Genomic DNA, 12791 nt, shown 5'->3' with positions numbered 1-12791 from the left:
TCCAGTGAGTTTCTTCAATCTACTGAGCAGCAGACATAGGGCCGGATCCAAACTGGCCCAAGGCTGTTGCGAAAATGGCGTAAAGCGCTTTCGCGATGACCTAAGTGGAGTTAGGCCGATGCATGAAGATGCGCCAGTCTCCCTATGCCAATGCGGGCCCCGAGAGGCAGGTAGGTTGCGTCGGCCAAGCTCAGCTGACACAGGGGTCTGGGGGGGGGGACGAGGAGGAGGTGGAAGCATTTGGGGGTGGGGGAGGGCGGATGGCAGGTGTTCCCAGGGGTAGGTGGGTGGGGAGCAGGAGGAGGGACCTGGATCCAACAGTTATGGCCCACCACCTGCCTGTTCCAGGGCAGGTTGGGATTGCGCCCATAGTTGAAATGGGAGATTCTGAGATAGGTTCAGCAGCCTTGCTGAAACAATGCAGGTCAAGGGCTGGTCATTGTCTAGATGAGAGATGCCCAAGAACCCCACATACACCACCTTGTGTTTCATCTAGGATGAAAGGTGGAATATAAAGGAGAACAGGGAAGTTCAAAGTAGGAGTGCATGGTGAATTGTGGCTGTGGCTTGAGGCATCTGAGAATTCTGTTGATGATATGTGGTTCAGTGTATTATGCTGCATAAGCTTAGCTGATGATAGCTAGAGTTATAGGTGAGTAGGCATGTTCTTACTCATACTAAACTAAGTTAAAGGAATCTCCATTATTCTACTTTATGCATTGCTTTGTTGTTGTTTTATTGTCCATTTAACGCTCCGTATAATCCATCTTCTGCCATGTCCTGTGCGGAAGACCTTTTGCCACCTCTGTAAAGCTAATGAAGATTCATGCTGTTTGTCTATTCACGGTGCCCGTTTGCTACGGTCAATGCTTGAGATATGATAAGGGGATAATCAACACAAATGGACCAAGAAGCCTCTTCTGCAGTGTTGTTTTGGAGGTGCTCTTTGGCTCTTTTCCTTGTCAGCTTGCTGAAATAAAACCATTCTATTGGAAATGTTTTAGAATCAGGCCTAACTTTGTTATAAATTGTAAATACTGTGTGGGGAATAGCATGCTCACCTTGTTTGTGGCCAAACTTAGTCTGAATTTCATCATACACAGAAGTCCCTCTATCAGTCACTCAGCAATAGATCTTTGTTTGTAAATGGGAATATTTGTTAAATGGGAATAGAAAATGGGAATACTTAAAGAGATGCTGCAAGCCTTCTGAATGCTTTACAGTACCATAGAGATGCTCAGGATTATGAATTCAGTTTTATGCATGCATGCTCCATGCATTGGGTGGGCTCCCAGGTGTCTATGTCCAGGTTCCTATGTACAACTGAATGTTTTTCAGACTTTCTCTGCATGATTAAGGAACACCCCCCCCCCCATGCATATATAGCAGTACATATGTAAGTTCAATACAAATGGAGTTTCACAAACAGAGAAAACCCCATATCAGCGACTGCCAAACTGTAGGTCACAACCCACCAGTAGGTCACAAGCCAATTTTTGGTGGGTTGCAAAAAGTGGCTGTGGTGCCACAAGGCATTCTGGGACACTATCTGGCTGATGTGGCTGACAAAGTGAGTCTCTATGCTAAAAAGATTGGGAAGTTCTACATAAAACAAATGTAAGATGCTTTACCAGTTTGTAAATGCAATGTGCTCTAATTATTAGAAAAATGATAACCTTTATAAATTTTGCCTGATTGCTGAAGGAGGTTCCTATTCATCCCCAGGTGAATGACCATTTTAGAAGTTTGTTTCAAGAACATATTTGACAGTACACAAAGGCAGCTACACATGTCATACTGAGTGATATTCAGCACTCTTAGGAGTTGTTCTGGTGCTTGTTTTCTCATGAGCAATGTAACCTGAGCTGGGAGGTGATCAAATCTTTGTTGGGCCACCTCTGGGACCTCCAGTGTACATTTTGAGTGTTAGATCTCGTGACCTTGTGGTTCAGATATTGCTCATGAAAATTCAGGCACCCAAACAGCTCTGCTGAATGTAAAACAGGGTCTCCATTGTGCTATCTAAGCCAGCCTGGAGTCATTACCAGTGAATTATTAATCCCTGGAGATGGTTATCAGCACATTTTTTTCTTCCCCACGGCGGAGTTCACCATTGTTCAAAATGTACAATCACAACAAAACTTGACAAAGAAGGAAGAAGATGGGATTTTTAATATGCTATAATTGTGTTGCCTTCAGCCAGTGCTTTTCATGGTCAACTCCTCCACTATCAGGTCACATAAGATGCAGAGAACATTAGAAAAGGTTAGCACATGGCCTCACAACAGATGGCCAAAGTATATATTATGCTAAATGAGTAATAAGGCCCAATGAGGTTTTTTGTTTTATTTCATTTATAAATGGGGGGTGGTTGAAATGTGATGCAGCTGTGATGGCACCTGTGGGGACTTTGTCCCTACTGCAGTTCACAACCTGACCCCTCCCCACTCCACAGTTTTACTGGGGGGGGGATACGTCCATTGAAAACAAATGCTGAGATGCAAGGACATGCGGTGGGGGGGCAGCAGGTGAGGAAGAACTGCCCTGCCATTCTGTGGAAAAAGTACTGCAACTGTTCCACCTGCTTACACCTGAGAAGGCTCTCCTTACACCCACTTTTTCAAGTGTAAGGAGAGCCTCCTCAAGTGTAAGCAGGCAGGGCTGCGGTGCTTTTCCATGTACTATGATGGGGCGGTTCTGCCTCACCTGCTGCACCCACACCGCACATCCCTGCTGAGACTCTTCCCTAGTGCAAGGTCACTCATCTGGTGAGTTCACAACTGAGGTGAAATTTAAACCAGGGACTTTCTGATTTGCAGCTCCATCCCCTAGCAACAGCACTGTACCATCTCTCACCTATACATGCTGAGAGGGTTCCAGATCCCACAGAAAGGGTGCTATGTGCATACATGAGTAGGCTCCATAGTTCCACCGAAGTGTAGCACATGAGCTGGGCTCTGCCACCACAATTCTAGAACCCTTTCTAGGTGTATTCATTGCGTTCAATTAGAACCTCTGCATAGGGCTTCAGTCAGTCAGGCTGAGATCCTGTATACGCTTATTTGAAAGTCAGGGCCCAGTCTTAGCATTCCATCAGCAGAAGTCTGGCTCTGTTGGCACTGCAGATACAACAAAGATGTGAGCAATGGGGCCGCCAGCAGAAGTGGCTGGCAACTGTATGTGTGCACCACAGCCAGCAACCACTGAAGGAGGTACGTTGGTGACAGGGGTGGGCAGTGGGCAGAGAGGGGGAGAAATGGGACATTTGACGGGAGGAATCAGGGGCCATATCAGGGAAAGGAGGGAAGTGAGTCTGGCAGCAGCAGTGCAGGCTGGGGCATTACTCACCATAAGAGGAAAAATATCCCCTTACTTTGAGGAGACATTCAACCTGCTCCAGAGCTGTGCTGGATACAGCAGAGGCCAGGTGTCATCACCACCACCACATTGTCATCACACGGCAAGGAGTTCCGCAGGTTAATTATGCACTGGGCAAATAAATATTTCCGTTTGTCTGTTCTAATTGGTTCACTTAACTGGTTAAACATTGCTGCGCTGGTTTTGTACAACAGCTTGTGAGCTTGCATCAGTGTAGGGCATAAAGGGAAGAGCACATAACCAGAACTGCCTGCAGCTTGTGAGTGAAGGTTTGCTGTAAAAGTGTGGGCTGTGATGATCTTGTACAGAACTGGCTATCAGTTTTCATTTCAAAACAAGCTTCCTAGGCTTTATAGCTGCAAAGAAATGCTTGAACGGATGTGGGCAGTGTCTACTGCTATCTCAAAGGCCAGAAATGAGCTCTTCTCCTTTTTTTGTTGGGATTGTTCCTTCAGTACCCGTGGACCAGTTTCTAATAGATAATGATATGCCTGCTTTACATCAGCAGAGATTCATTATGGTGAGGCTCCTGTGCAAAACGCTTTATCTGAACCTTTGGTAATTACTAGAGCACATTGGCTGGCTCTTGGTTATCTTGTTGGCTAACAGATCCATTGATGATGAAACAAACAACCGTCACCCTTCCTAACGAATGCAATCAATCACAATACATACACACTTCAGAACAGAGGCCTAGAAACTGCCCTTTACTCCTGCTTGGAAGAAACTTTTCTACTCCAACAGCATGCAAATCAAATACAGGTGGATCTTACCACAAATACAAGTTTGCCTTATTACAGAAAAAAAAGAGCTATCATTAGATAGCAAGGATCTTCTCCTCTCAAGGACTGGGCTGATTGACTAATGAATTTTTCTTTTTTGGTAGCCAAATTTGACCTAGTTAAAAGGTCATAACCCTGTTACTAGGGTGGAGTTGAAAACTCAGAGCATGGCAGGCTTGACCTTTCTTTCTACAGACCATCAGTCTTTCACTTTACCAGTTCTGTAAACTGGGAGTCTCTACAATATCATATTCCATGAACCACCACATTCCCCTTATGCATGAGACTTGCAGTCTGATGTCCCTGCAATTTTATTGACATACAGGGGCTAGAGGCTTGTCTTTGCTGACCAACATGCAGTATAGTATATCCGTTCATGACCTTACTATTCTCAGGCATGGCAAGCTAAAAAGTATGAGGGATGATGTCCAAAGAAAGTTAATCATGATCAAGTCCTATTAAAATTACAAACTAATCTCATGGATTTCAATGGTATTTAGTGACCACTTTAGATGTAACAACCTAGGACCCCTTAACTTCCTTTCTTGCATGCCCACTTCCTTCCCACCATAATGCGTAGCCCAAGTTCTATTTTCCAGTATTGCCCCCCCAAACTATTTTCTTGTTGAGCCTTCCTTTCTTTAACTCAATGTCTTCACCATCCATTGTTCTTGCAGACTAATGCTGTTCAGGCCATTACCTGCTCTCTCTCTCTCTCTCTCTCTCTCTCTCTCTCTCTCTCTCTCTCTCTCTCTCACTTCTTTTAGCTCTCCTCTTTCTTGGCCAACTTCCCTAGTATTATCTTTGTCTTTCTGCTTCCCTTCCTCCCAGGGATCTTCCCAGTCATCCCTTGAATGAAGTTCCCAACTGAGCTGACACCTTTGCCCTCCCCCAAAGAGGCTCAACGGCAAACTACTTTGATCCCTCCACAACTGACAGCCCAATCCTAAAATGTGCTGGCACAGTGGGACCACATGGCCTCTGCTGTATCCAATGCACTTTGGAGCAGGCTGGAGGTCTCCTTGGGGCAAGAGGATATTTTATCTCTTACACCAAGTAATGTCCCATCCTGCCCTATGGGGCTACTCAGATCTGTGCCTGCTAAATAGTCCAAGCAGTCCCATGTAAAGCTGGCAGGCTTGGGATGGGGGTCAGTATCTCTGCCAAGCCTGCCTCCCTCTCCCAGGCATGATTCTCTTGTTCCTCCCTCCCCTGCCCCTCTGCTGCCTGGTGCATTTCTTACCTCCAAAGGCAGCCACTCTGCAGGATGCAGCATTGGCGGGGAGGTGCAGGCCTTCCTGCTGGTGCTGCTTGGTCTCCAGGTAATGTGAATGTGCTTTACGGCATGTTTGCGACACCCTCCACTAGAACAATGGCCACTGCACTGACAGACAGCTGGTTTGGGTTTCACTCTGTACCTTATAAACGATTACATCAGCTTAGCCCAGAGGTACCCAAACATTTTGGCAGGAAGGCCACATCCTCTCTCTGACACTGTGTCGGGGGCTGGGGAAAAAAAGAATTAATTTATATTTAAAGTTTGAATAAATTTACATACATGAATTTATTAGAGATGTAACTTATATGAATGAATGACGATCTTGCAGTAGCTCAAGGCCTATAAAAAGCCTTGCACAAAGCAAGGTCAGCCTTTCCTTCACTGCCACTGCTGTATCACAGACATGAAACAGCAAGTAGTGGAGGGAGCCCTTGTCCCACAGTTCAGGTGAGAGGTTGAACAGTCGTCCTCATACTGAGAGCAGTTGCATCGGGCCAGCACGGGCTCCAGCAAGTCTCCGGAAGGTCAGAGACTCATTGGAGACTTGGGGCTCCCCGCGGCCTGGATTGGGAGCCGCCGAGGGCCATAAGTGGCCTCCAGGCCAGGGTTTGGGCACCCCCGGCTTAGCCAATCAGTGTCATGGGTTGCATAGCCACAAGCACTTAACAATACAAGTGGATCACAGATAAACAAATCAAGAAAATGCCCATGTATGTAAATCACATGTGCTTTTCAAATCAGTCAGGAACAGGGGTGTCAAACTCATTTCATACAGCAGGCCAAATAGCATCCATGATGCCTGCTGATGGCTGGAAGTGATGTCATTAGACAGAAAGTGATGTCAATAAGCAGGTGACGACCAGAAATAAGCACCTTTTTCCTCACTTAGAAACTCAATAGCTGCAAATGACAGAAGAGAAAACATGGAAATCTTGATCATATTTGGGGTCAAGAAATGGGAAAGACCATTTATCATGCAGGCTGCCCTTTCAGCAGTGACACTTCAGCACAGCTCAGCAGCTGAGAGCAGCTGAGGGTGGTGCTGGGAGAGCCTGAGGACCAGATAAAGAGCTTCGCGGGGCTGCATCTGGCCCATGGGCATTATGTTCGACACCCCTGGGGTTGAAGAATAAAGTTGTTCAACTTGAGAACTTCAAGTTAAAAACTGGGCACAGGGTTCTTTAAATGGTCTAGGAATCTGCTGGGAGGTTTGGCCAGGCTTGAGAGTGCTGTGACCATTCCAGAGTAATTAATCACCTTTCGTTCCCACTGTATGTGTGTAACTCTAAGACTCTCCTTTACGCACCCCATCTTGACGTTTAGTATCTCAGAACATTAACGCTTTCAAAAAGCTAACAAGACTTCCGTCTTTAAAGGTCTCACCTGAATGATGCTCACAAAGTCAGATTCATTTATTGGGCTAATGCGCTTTGAAGATGAAAAGAGCTCTCTAAGTGTTGAGTTATTACATTTGCCCTGCACATAATGTGAAACTTTTGGCATTGACAGTGTGTGTTGCTTGCCTCTGTAAAATATTAATGTTTTGCACAGGGCAGAAAGAAAAGATGTCTTTTATAAATGTGGATCGCATATTAAGGCTAAAATACTGGCAAGCTGGCTGACGCTCAGGGCATTATGATGTTCCTTTCTGCACTCTAACACATCTCCTCCAACCAGATAACATCACTGAACCATCAAGGCATGCCAAGCCCATTTAATTTAGGCAGTAATGAAACATTAAATATCATTCATCAATGAAAAATACATTAAAGGTTCCGTCCTGCCTGGAAACTCAAAGCAAAGGCAGAAATTTCCAGCGGATGCTTCGTACTTTGGCCCAGGCTATTCTGTGGTGGTCATACAAATCTGATCTTTAAAATTGTCAGGAAAGTGAATCTATATCTTCTTCTTCTTCACATTCAAACTGCTTTTGTGAGTTTTCTTTGAGGGGGAATAATTTTCTGTAAATCAAGCTTCAGAAGTCTGTAAAGTTTAAGTCTATATGGTTTAAAAAAACAACTAGTCAAGGATGTAAGCTTAACCACATTTATCTGAATACAAGTAGTAGTGAGATACAGAGAACAGCCCAAAGACTTGTCACTTATTACTTATTTGTGCCACTGTCACATCTGTTTAGTGGCACAATTCACAAGTTCACATGTTTTGAGTACAATTCACAATTCCTAGTTATAGTCCTCAGTCAAGAGTCCCTTGCATGCGGTGATGTGAAAATGAAGCTTCCTGCACAAACTATGTTTAATGCATAAGGACAGAAGAAGAAAGCCATGCTGGGTCAGGCCAAAGGGTCATTTAGGCCAGTGTCCTGTTTCCAACTGTAGCCCACCAGTTGTCTCTGGGTAAACCACAAGCAGGAGATAAAGATGTTCTCCAATCCTACCTGTAGCGTCCATAGCGGGAAGAGGCCCCTCCCCTGGGGTAGGGAGTGAGTGTGAGGGGCTTACCCGGTCCTTGAACAATGGTTGGCGGCAGATTAACGGACGGGAGGCAGGTATAGTTGCTTGACACAGGCGGCTTAATAGCGTCAGCCGTTTTACATTCATTTGGACTGTTAAGTCACAGACCTACAGACATCATGCTGACTTGTGTCATCGTCTTCATCTGGCAGACTCTGGACCTGACCCTACCTGTTCCTGGGCATTGTCAGCAACAGCCTTCCTTTCCCAATCCCTTGGCCCGGGGTCAAGTCTTTTGGAGGCTGCCCCCCTGGCAGTCGGAGTCAGGCTATCTGGCCTCAGGAGGGCCCCTGTTCTCTCTGGTCTAGCTTTCCCTCCAGCTGGTTCCCCCGGGGAACAGTTGGCTCCACTCCCCTGGCTCCACGACCCCGTCTCTCCAGGGGTCGCCCTCTGGGTCCAGGCCAGTCTAGGGTCAGGGAAGTCTCCCCCCAACCTCCTCTCTCCAGGGCAGCCGTCCTTTTCCTCCCCCTGGAGGCCTCTCTCCTTTCCCTTAGGCAGGGCTGCTGTTTTCCCTCTGGCTTTCCTTGAGCCTTACTCCCCTCTGGAGAGGAGTGACCTCCCTCTTTTCTCTCCAGGCTCCTTATGAGGCCTCTTCCCTTCTGGGGCGGCCCCACCCCTTCCAACCACTGCCAACCCACCAGCTGGGTGTTCCCAGCTGGTCCTTGTTCCTCCTCCCAGGGAGGTGCTCTGTAAGGGACCCCAGTCCTGTGAGTACTCGGGTATTACTCCCGAGGAGGCCTCTACCCTAGAGGAGGCCCCTGCTCCTAGGGAGCTCCTGGCCACCTGGGCTGGGCCCAGGTGACACTACCATTACTCCCCGTTGCTGGTATTCGGAGGCAGAGTGCCTCTGAACCTGGAGGTAGCACATAGGCATCATGTAGCCATTGATAGACTTGTCCTCCAGAATGCAATGGAGAATGACTTGCATACATTCCTATGCTGATGTGTGGATGCCTCATTTACTGATGAAGAAACCTTTGTGGGATGACATTAAGCCTCACCCTTGCAAAGAATAAATAGATCAAGGCAATTATGCCCAATTTTCCACTCTGCATCTGTCCCTGATCTCGCGGAATGGCACTTCTGCTGATGGAAATGGATTAGGGCTAGTTCTCACGTTTATGCTAGTGGTGTTTCACTCCCTACGGCAATTTGCAGCCAATGACATTTCTCCAGTGAATACATATGGAATGCTCTAGAAGACAGGCAAGAATAAGGAGCAGAATATATTCTAGCTATTTTGGGGTGGTGGCTTGATGAAATTGTTTCTGCTTTGAGTAACACTGACGGACCTGCAATAAATAGCTTCTGCAGTTATCTGGCATCCAGTTCCGCTTTGGCACCTAATTGTTCACAGAAGCTGTTTATTGCCTAGTCACTCTCCTCCATAGTAAATATCATTCCTTAATTGTTGAAGCTGTGATTGAAAACCCGCAAGCGGTAGCATCCCAACAACTGAAGACTTGTGCTCCTTACAGCCCTGACATTATAAAGAAAGGTCTCTCCTGCTGTAGCTGTGTTTTAAAATGTCTCCGAACGTGCTAACAAACTTGAGCAGAGGTATCAGATTTGAATGGAGTAATAAAATAAGAGCATATCTAGTCACATATTTATGTACAGTTATTAGTGATAATGATGAACAAGAACACGTGCCTGAGGATTTAGGGCCATCATCACACATTTTTACTAGGTGTAACTCCATTCAGAAAGGATGCTTTCTGATGTCAGGACAAGCATGAGCCACAGTCCTATCTCTCCTCCCATCCTACTCAATGTAGCCACTCACTCTGCATGCTAAGTGGGAGGAGAGTGATCAGATGACCAGGGAGAGGTAAATAAACATGTTTTTTTTCACTTACGTCTCCATAGGCTGCCTCATCATCAATGGGGCTTCTGAGATCTACATCAGCTATGATAATCAGTGGGGCTTCCCAGAGTGGTGTAAGTCTGAGAAGAGGCAGCGGACAGGCTGGGTTGGGCTCCCACCCTCGAAATGACAAGATCCAAGGCAGCTAGTGGTCAGATTTCAGATCAGGCAGTTACAGACCCAAAAAGTCCAGAGGTAGATAAGATGGGTGGGTGGCCAGGTTCTGGAGCATGCAGGGAAGCAGGTTGAACAGGGGAAGAGGTTGTTATGTCATACTGTTCCCAAGAGAAGTTGTGGTATTAAAGCAATGGAGGCTGTCAGCTGCTGTGCTGCAGCTGCCACTAAAACCTCCCTTTTAACTATTTTGTCCCTGCGAAAAGGGACAGTAAATCTGAGGCAGCAGATTTCTGGTCAGCCCTATAATATGGAAAACCTTCAACCGGATGCCTTTCCTTTGTACCACTAAGCATTGCTTTCTCTTTAACCCAGTGGTTAGAATTTCCATACAATAGCATATTCCAATTCCCAGGTTGCTACCCATATCTCTCAAATTTTCTTGCACAGACTACATGTCTCAATCTCTTTTTCCGAATGCTATGGAATATGGCATAGGGACAGATGCCTAAACTTTATCTGCATGATCAATCAGTTTAACCTTTACAAAGTACAAATCTGTACTGTGTAGATAATGCACTGCAACTTGGAATGACGTCTTCATCATTCTCTAATTGTAACCCAAACAACTTGCTGATAGCTAATGAAAAAGACCAGGCGGCAATCATCTTGTCTTTTTCTAGATGTTGTCTGGAATTCGACTGTGACCATATATAAATGTCAATCTTACACTATTCAAATGATGGCAAAATGAAACCTCAATGTTCACTGGCAGCCCACCTCAGACAATCAATTGCTGGGGAGCCATGTTGCCTTCAGGGCCTGCTACCAGGCTTCCAAGAGCCAAATCCATATCCATGCTAGGAAAGGGATTGAAAATAGAACTGCCAGGGCCAAATCTTATCCAACTTTCCAACAAATGTTCCCTTACCTTGAGGAAACCTGTGTGACTGCTTCCCCACTTCAGGATGCAGAAGAAAGTGACAAAAATTATTACTGGACTGGGGCACCTCCCTTATGAGGAAAGGCTATAGCATTTGGGGCTCTTCAGTTTAGGAAAAAGGTGCTTGAGGGGGGACATGATTGAGACATACAAAATTATGCAGGGGGTGGATAGAGAGATGTTCTTTTCCCTCTCGCACAACACAAGAGCCAGGGGATATCCACTAAAATTGAGTGCTGGGAGAGTTAAGATAGACAAAAGAAAATACGTATTTATTTATAGGCTAATGGGTTCTGAGCTGTCTGTGACAGATCAGGAGAGAGATCTTGGGGTGGTGGTGGACAGCTCAATGAAAGTGTCGACCCAATCTGCGGCGGCAGTAAAGAAGGCCAATTCTATGCTTGGGATCATTAGAAAAGTATTGAGAGCAAAACGGTTAATATTATAATGCTGTTGTACAATCTACGGTAAGGCCACACCTGGAGTATTGCATCCAGTTCTGGTTGCCACATCTCAAAAAGGATATAGTGGAAATGGAAAAGGTGCAAAAGAGAGCGACTAAGATGATTACTGGGCTGGGGCACCTTCCTTATGAGGAAAGGCTACGGTGTTTGGGCCTCTTCAGCCTAGAAAAGAGACGCCTGAGGGGGGACATGATTGAGACATACAACATTATGCATGGGAAGGATAAAGTGGATAGAGAGATGCTCTTTACACTCTCACATAACACCAGAACCAGGGGACATCCACTAAAATTGAATGTTGAGAGAGTTAGAACAGACAAAAGAAAATATTTCTTTACTCTGCTTGTGGTTGGTCTGTGGAACTCCTTGCCACAGGATGTGGTGACGGCATCTGACCTAGATGCCTTTAAAAGGGGATTGGACACGTTTCTGGAGGAAACATCCATTACGGGTTACAAGCCAGGTGTGTATGTGCAACCTCCTGATTTTAGAAATGGGCTATGTCAGAATGCCAGATGCATGGGAGGGCACTAGGATGCAGGTCTCTTGTTATCTGGTGTGCTCCTCGGGGCATTTGGTGGGCTACCGTGAGATACAGGAAGCTGGACTAGATGGGCCTATGGCCTGATTCAGTGGGGCTGTTCTTATGTTCTTAACCAGACTATCCATTAGTCTATGGAACTTCTTGTCACAGGATGTGGTGATGACATCTGGCCTAGATGCCTTTAAAAGGGAATTGGACAAATTTCTGGAGGAAACGTTCACCACAAGTTACAGGCCATGATGGGTATGTGCAACCTCCTGATTTCAGAAGTAGGCTATCTCAGAATGCCAGATGAAAGGGGGGAGGTGGCACCAGAATGCAGGTTTCTTGTTATATGCTCCCTGAGGCATCTGGTGGGGCCACTGTGTGATACAGGAAGCTGGACTAGATGGGCCTTTGGCCTGATCCAACAGGGCTCTTCTTATGTTCTAATGCAAACGCATACCCCATTGGCACTGCTGCATTGGCACTGGAGATTAGGATAGGGTTAGGCCTCCAGATTTGCTTCCCCTTACCCTATGTTGTGCAGCAGCCACTCCAATGGCTGTTCATTCGAGCAGTCCAGTGTAATGCTGGGTTGCTCAGGAGGGGAGTTATGATCTGGCCTGGGTCATCCAGGCTGGTCCCACTCTTCTCCTGGGCCCACCCTGCCCAACCCACCAGCTCACTCTTCACCTGCCCTCCCTGTCTCAAAACACCTTCTCAACATTTCAAAGTCACAATGACCTTATTATCATTCTGATGTACAGCCCGACAGATGTTGGTGGCTGGATTTGGCCTGTTGAATATGGAGTCCTTCCAAAAGGCCTGGGATACTCAGAGATATTTTCATAAAATGTGTGCTGTTCCAAGTAAGACTGCTTTCTGTAGTTGGTGTGTCCTGATTTCATTTACACCTAGGTAGTCAAGTATTTTATTATTAATATTAATATTATTAATATTTTCT

This window comes from Tiliqua scincoides, chromosome 2 (assembly GCF_035046505.1).
Source record: "Tiliqua scincoides isolate rTilSci1 chromosome 2, rTilSci1.hap2, whole genome shotgun sequence".
Classification (NCBI taxonomy): Eukaryota; Metazoa; Chordata; class Lepidosauria; order Squamata; family Scincidae; genus Tiliqua; species Tiliqua scincoides.
The sequence above is the reverse complement of the archived record's forward strand: the minus strand, read 5'-3'. Positions refer to the sequence as shown.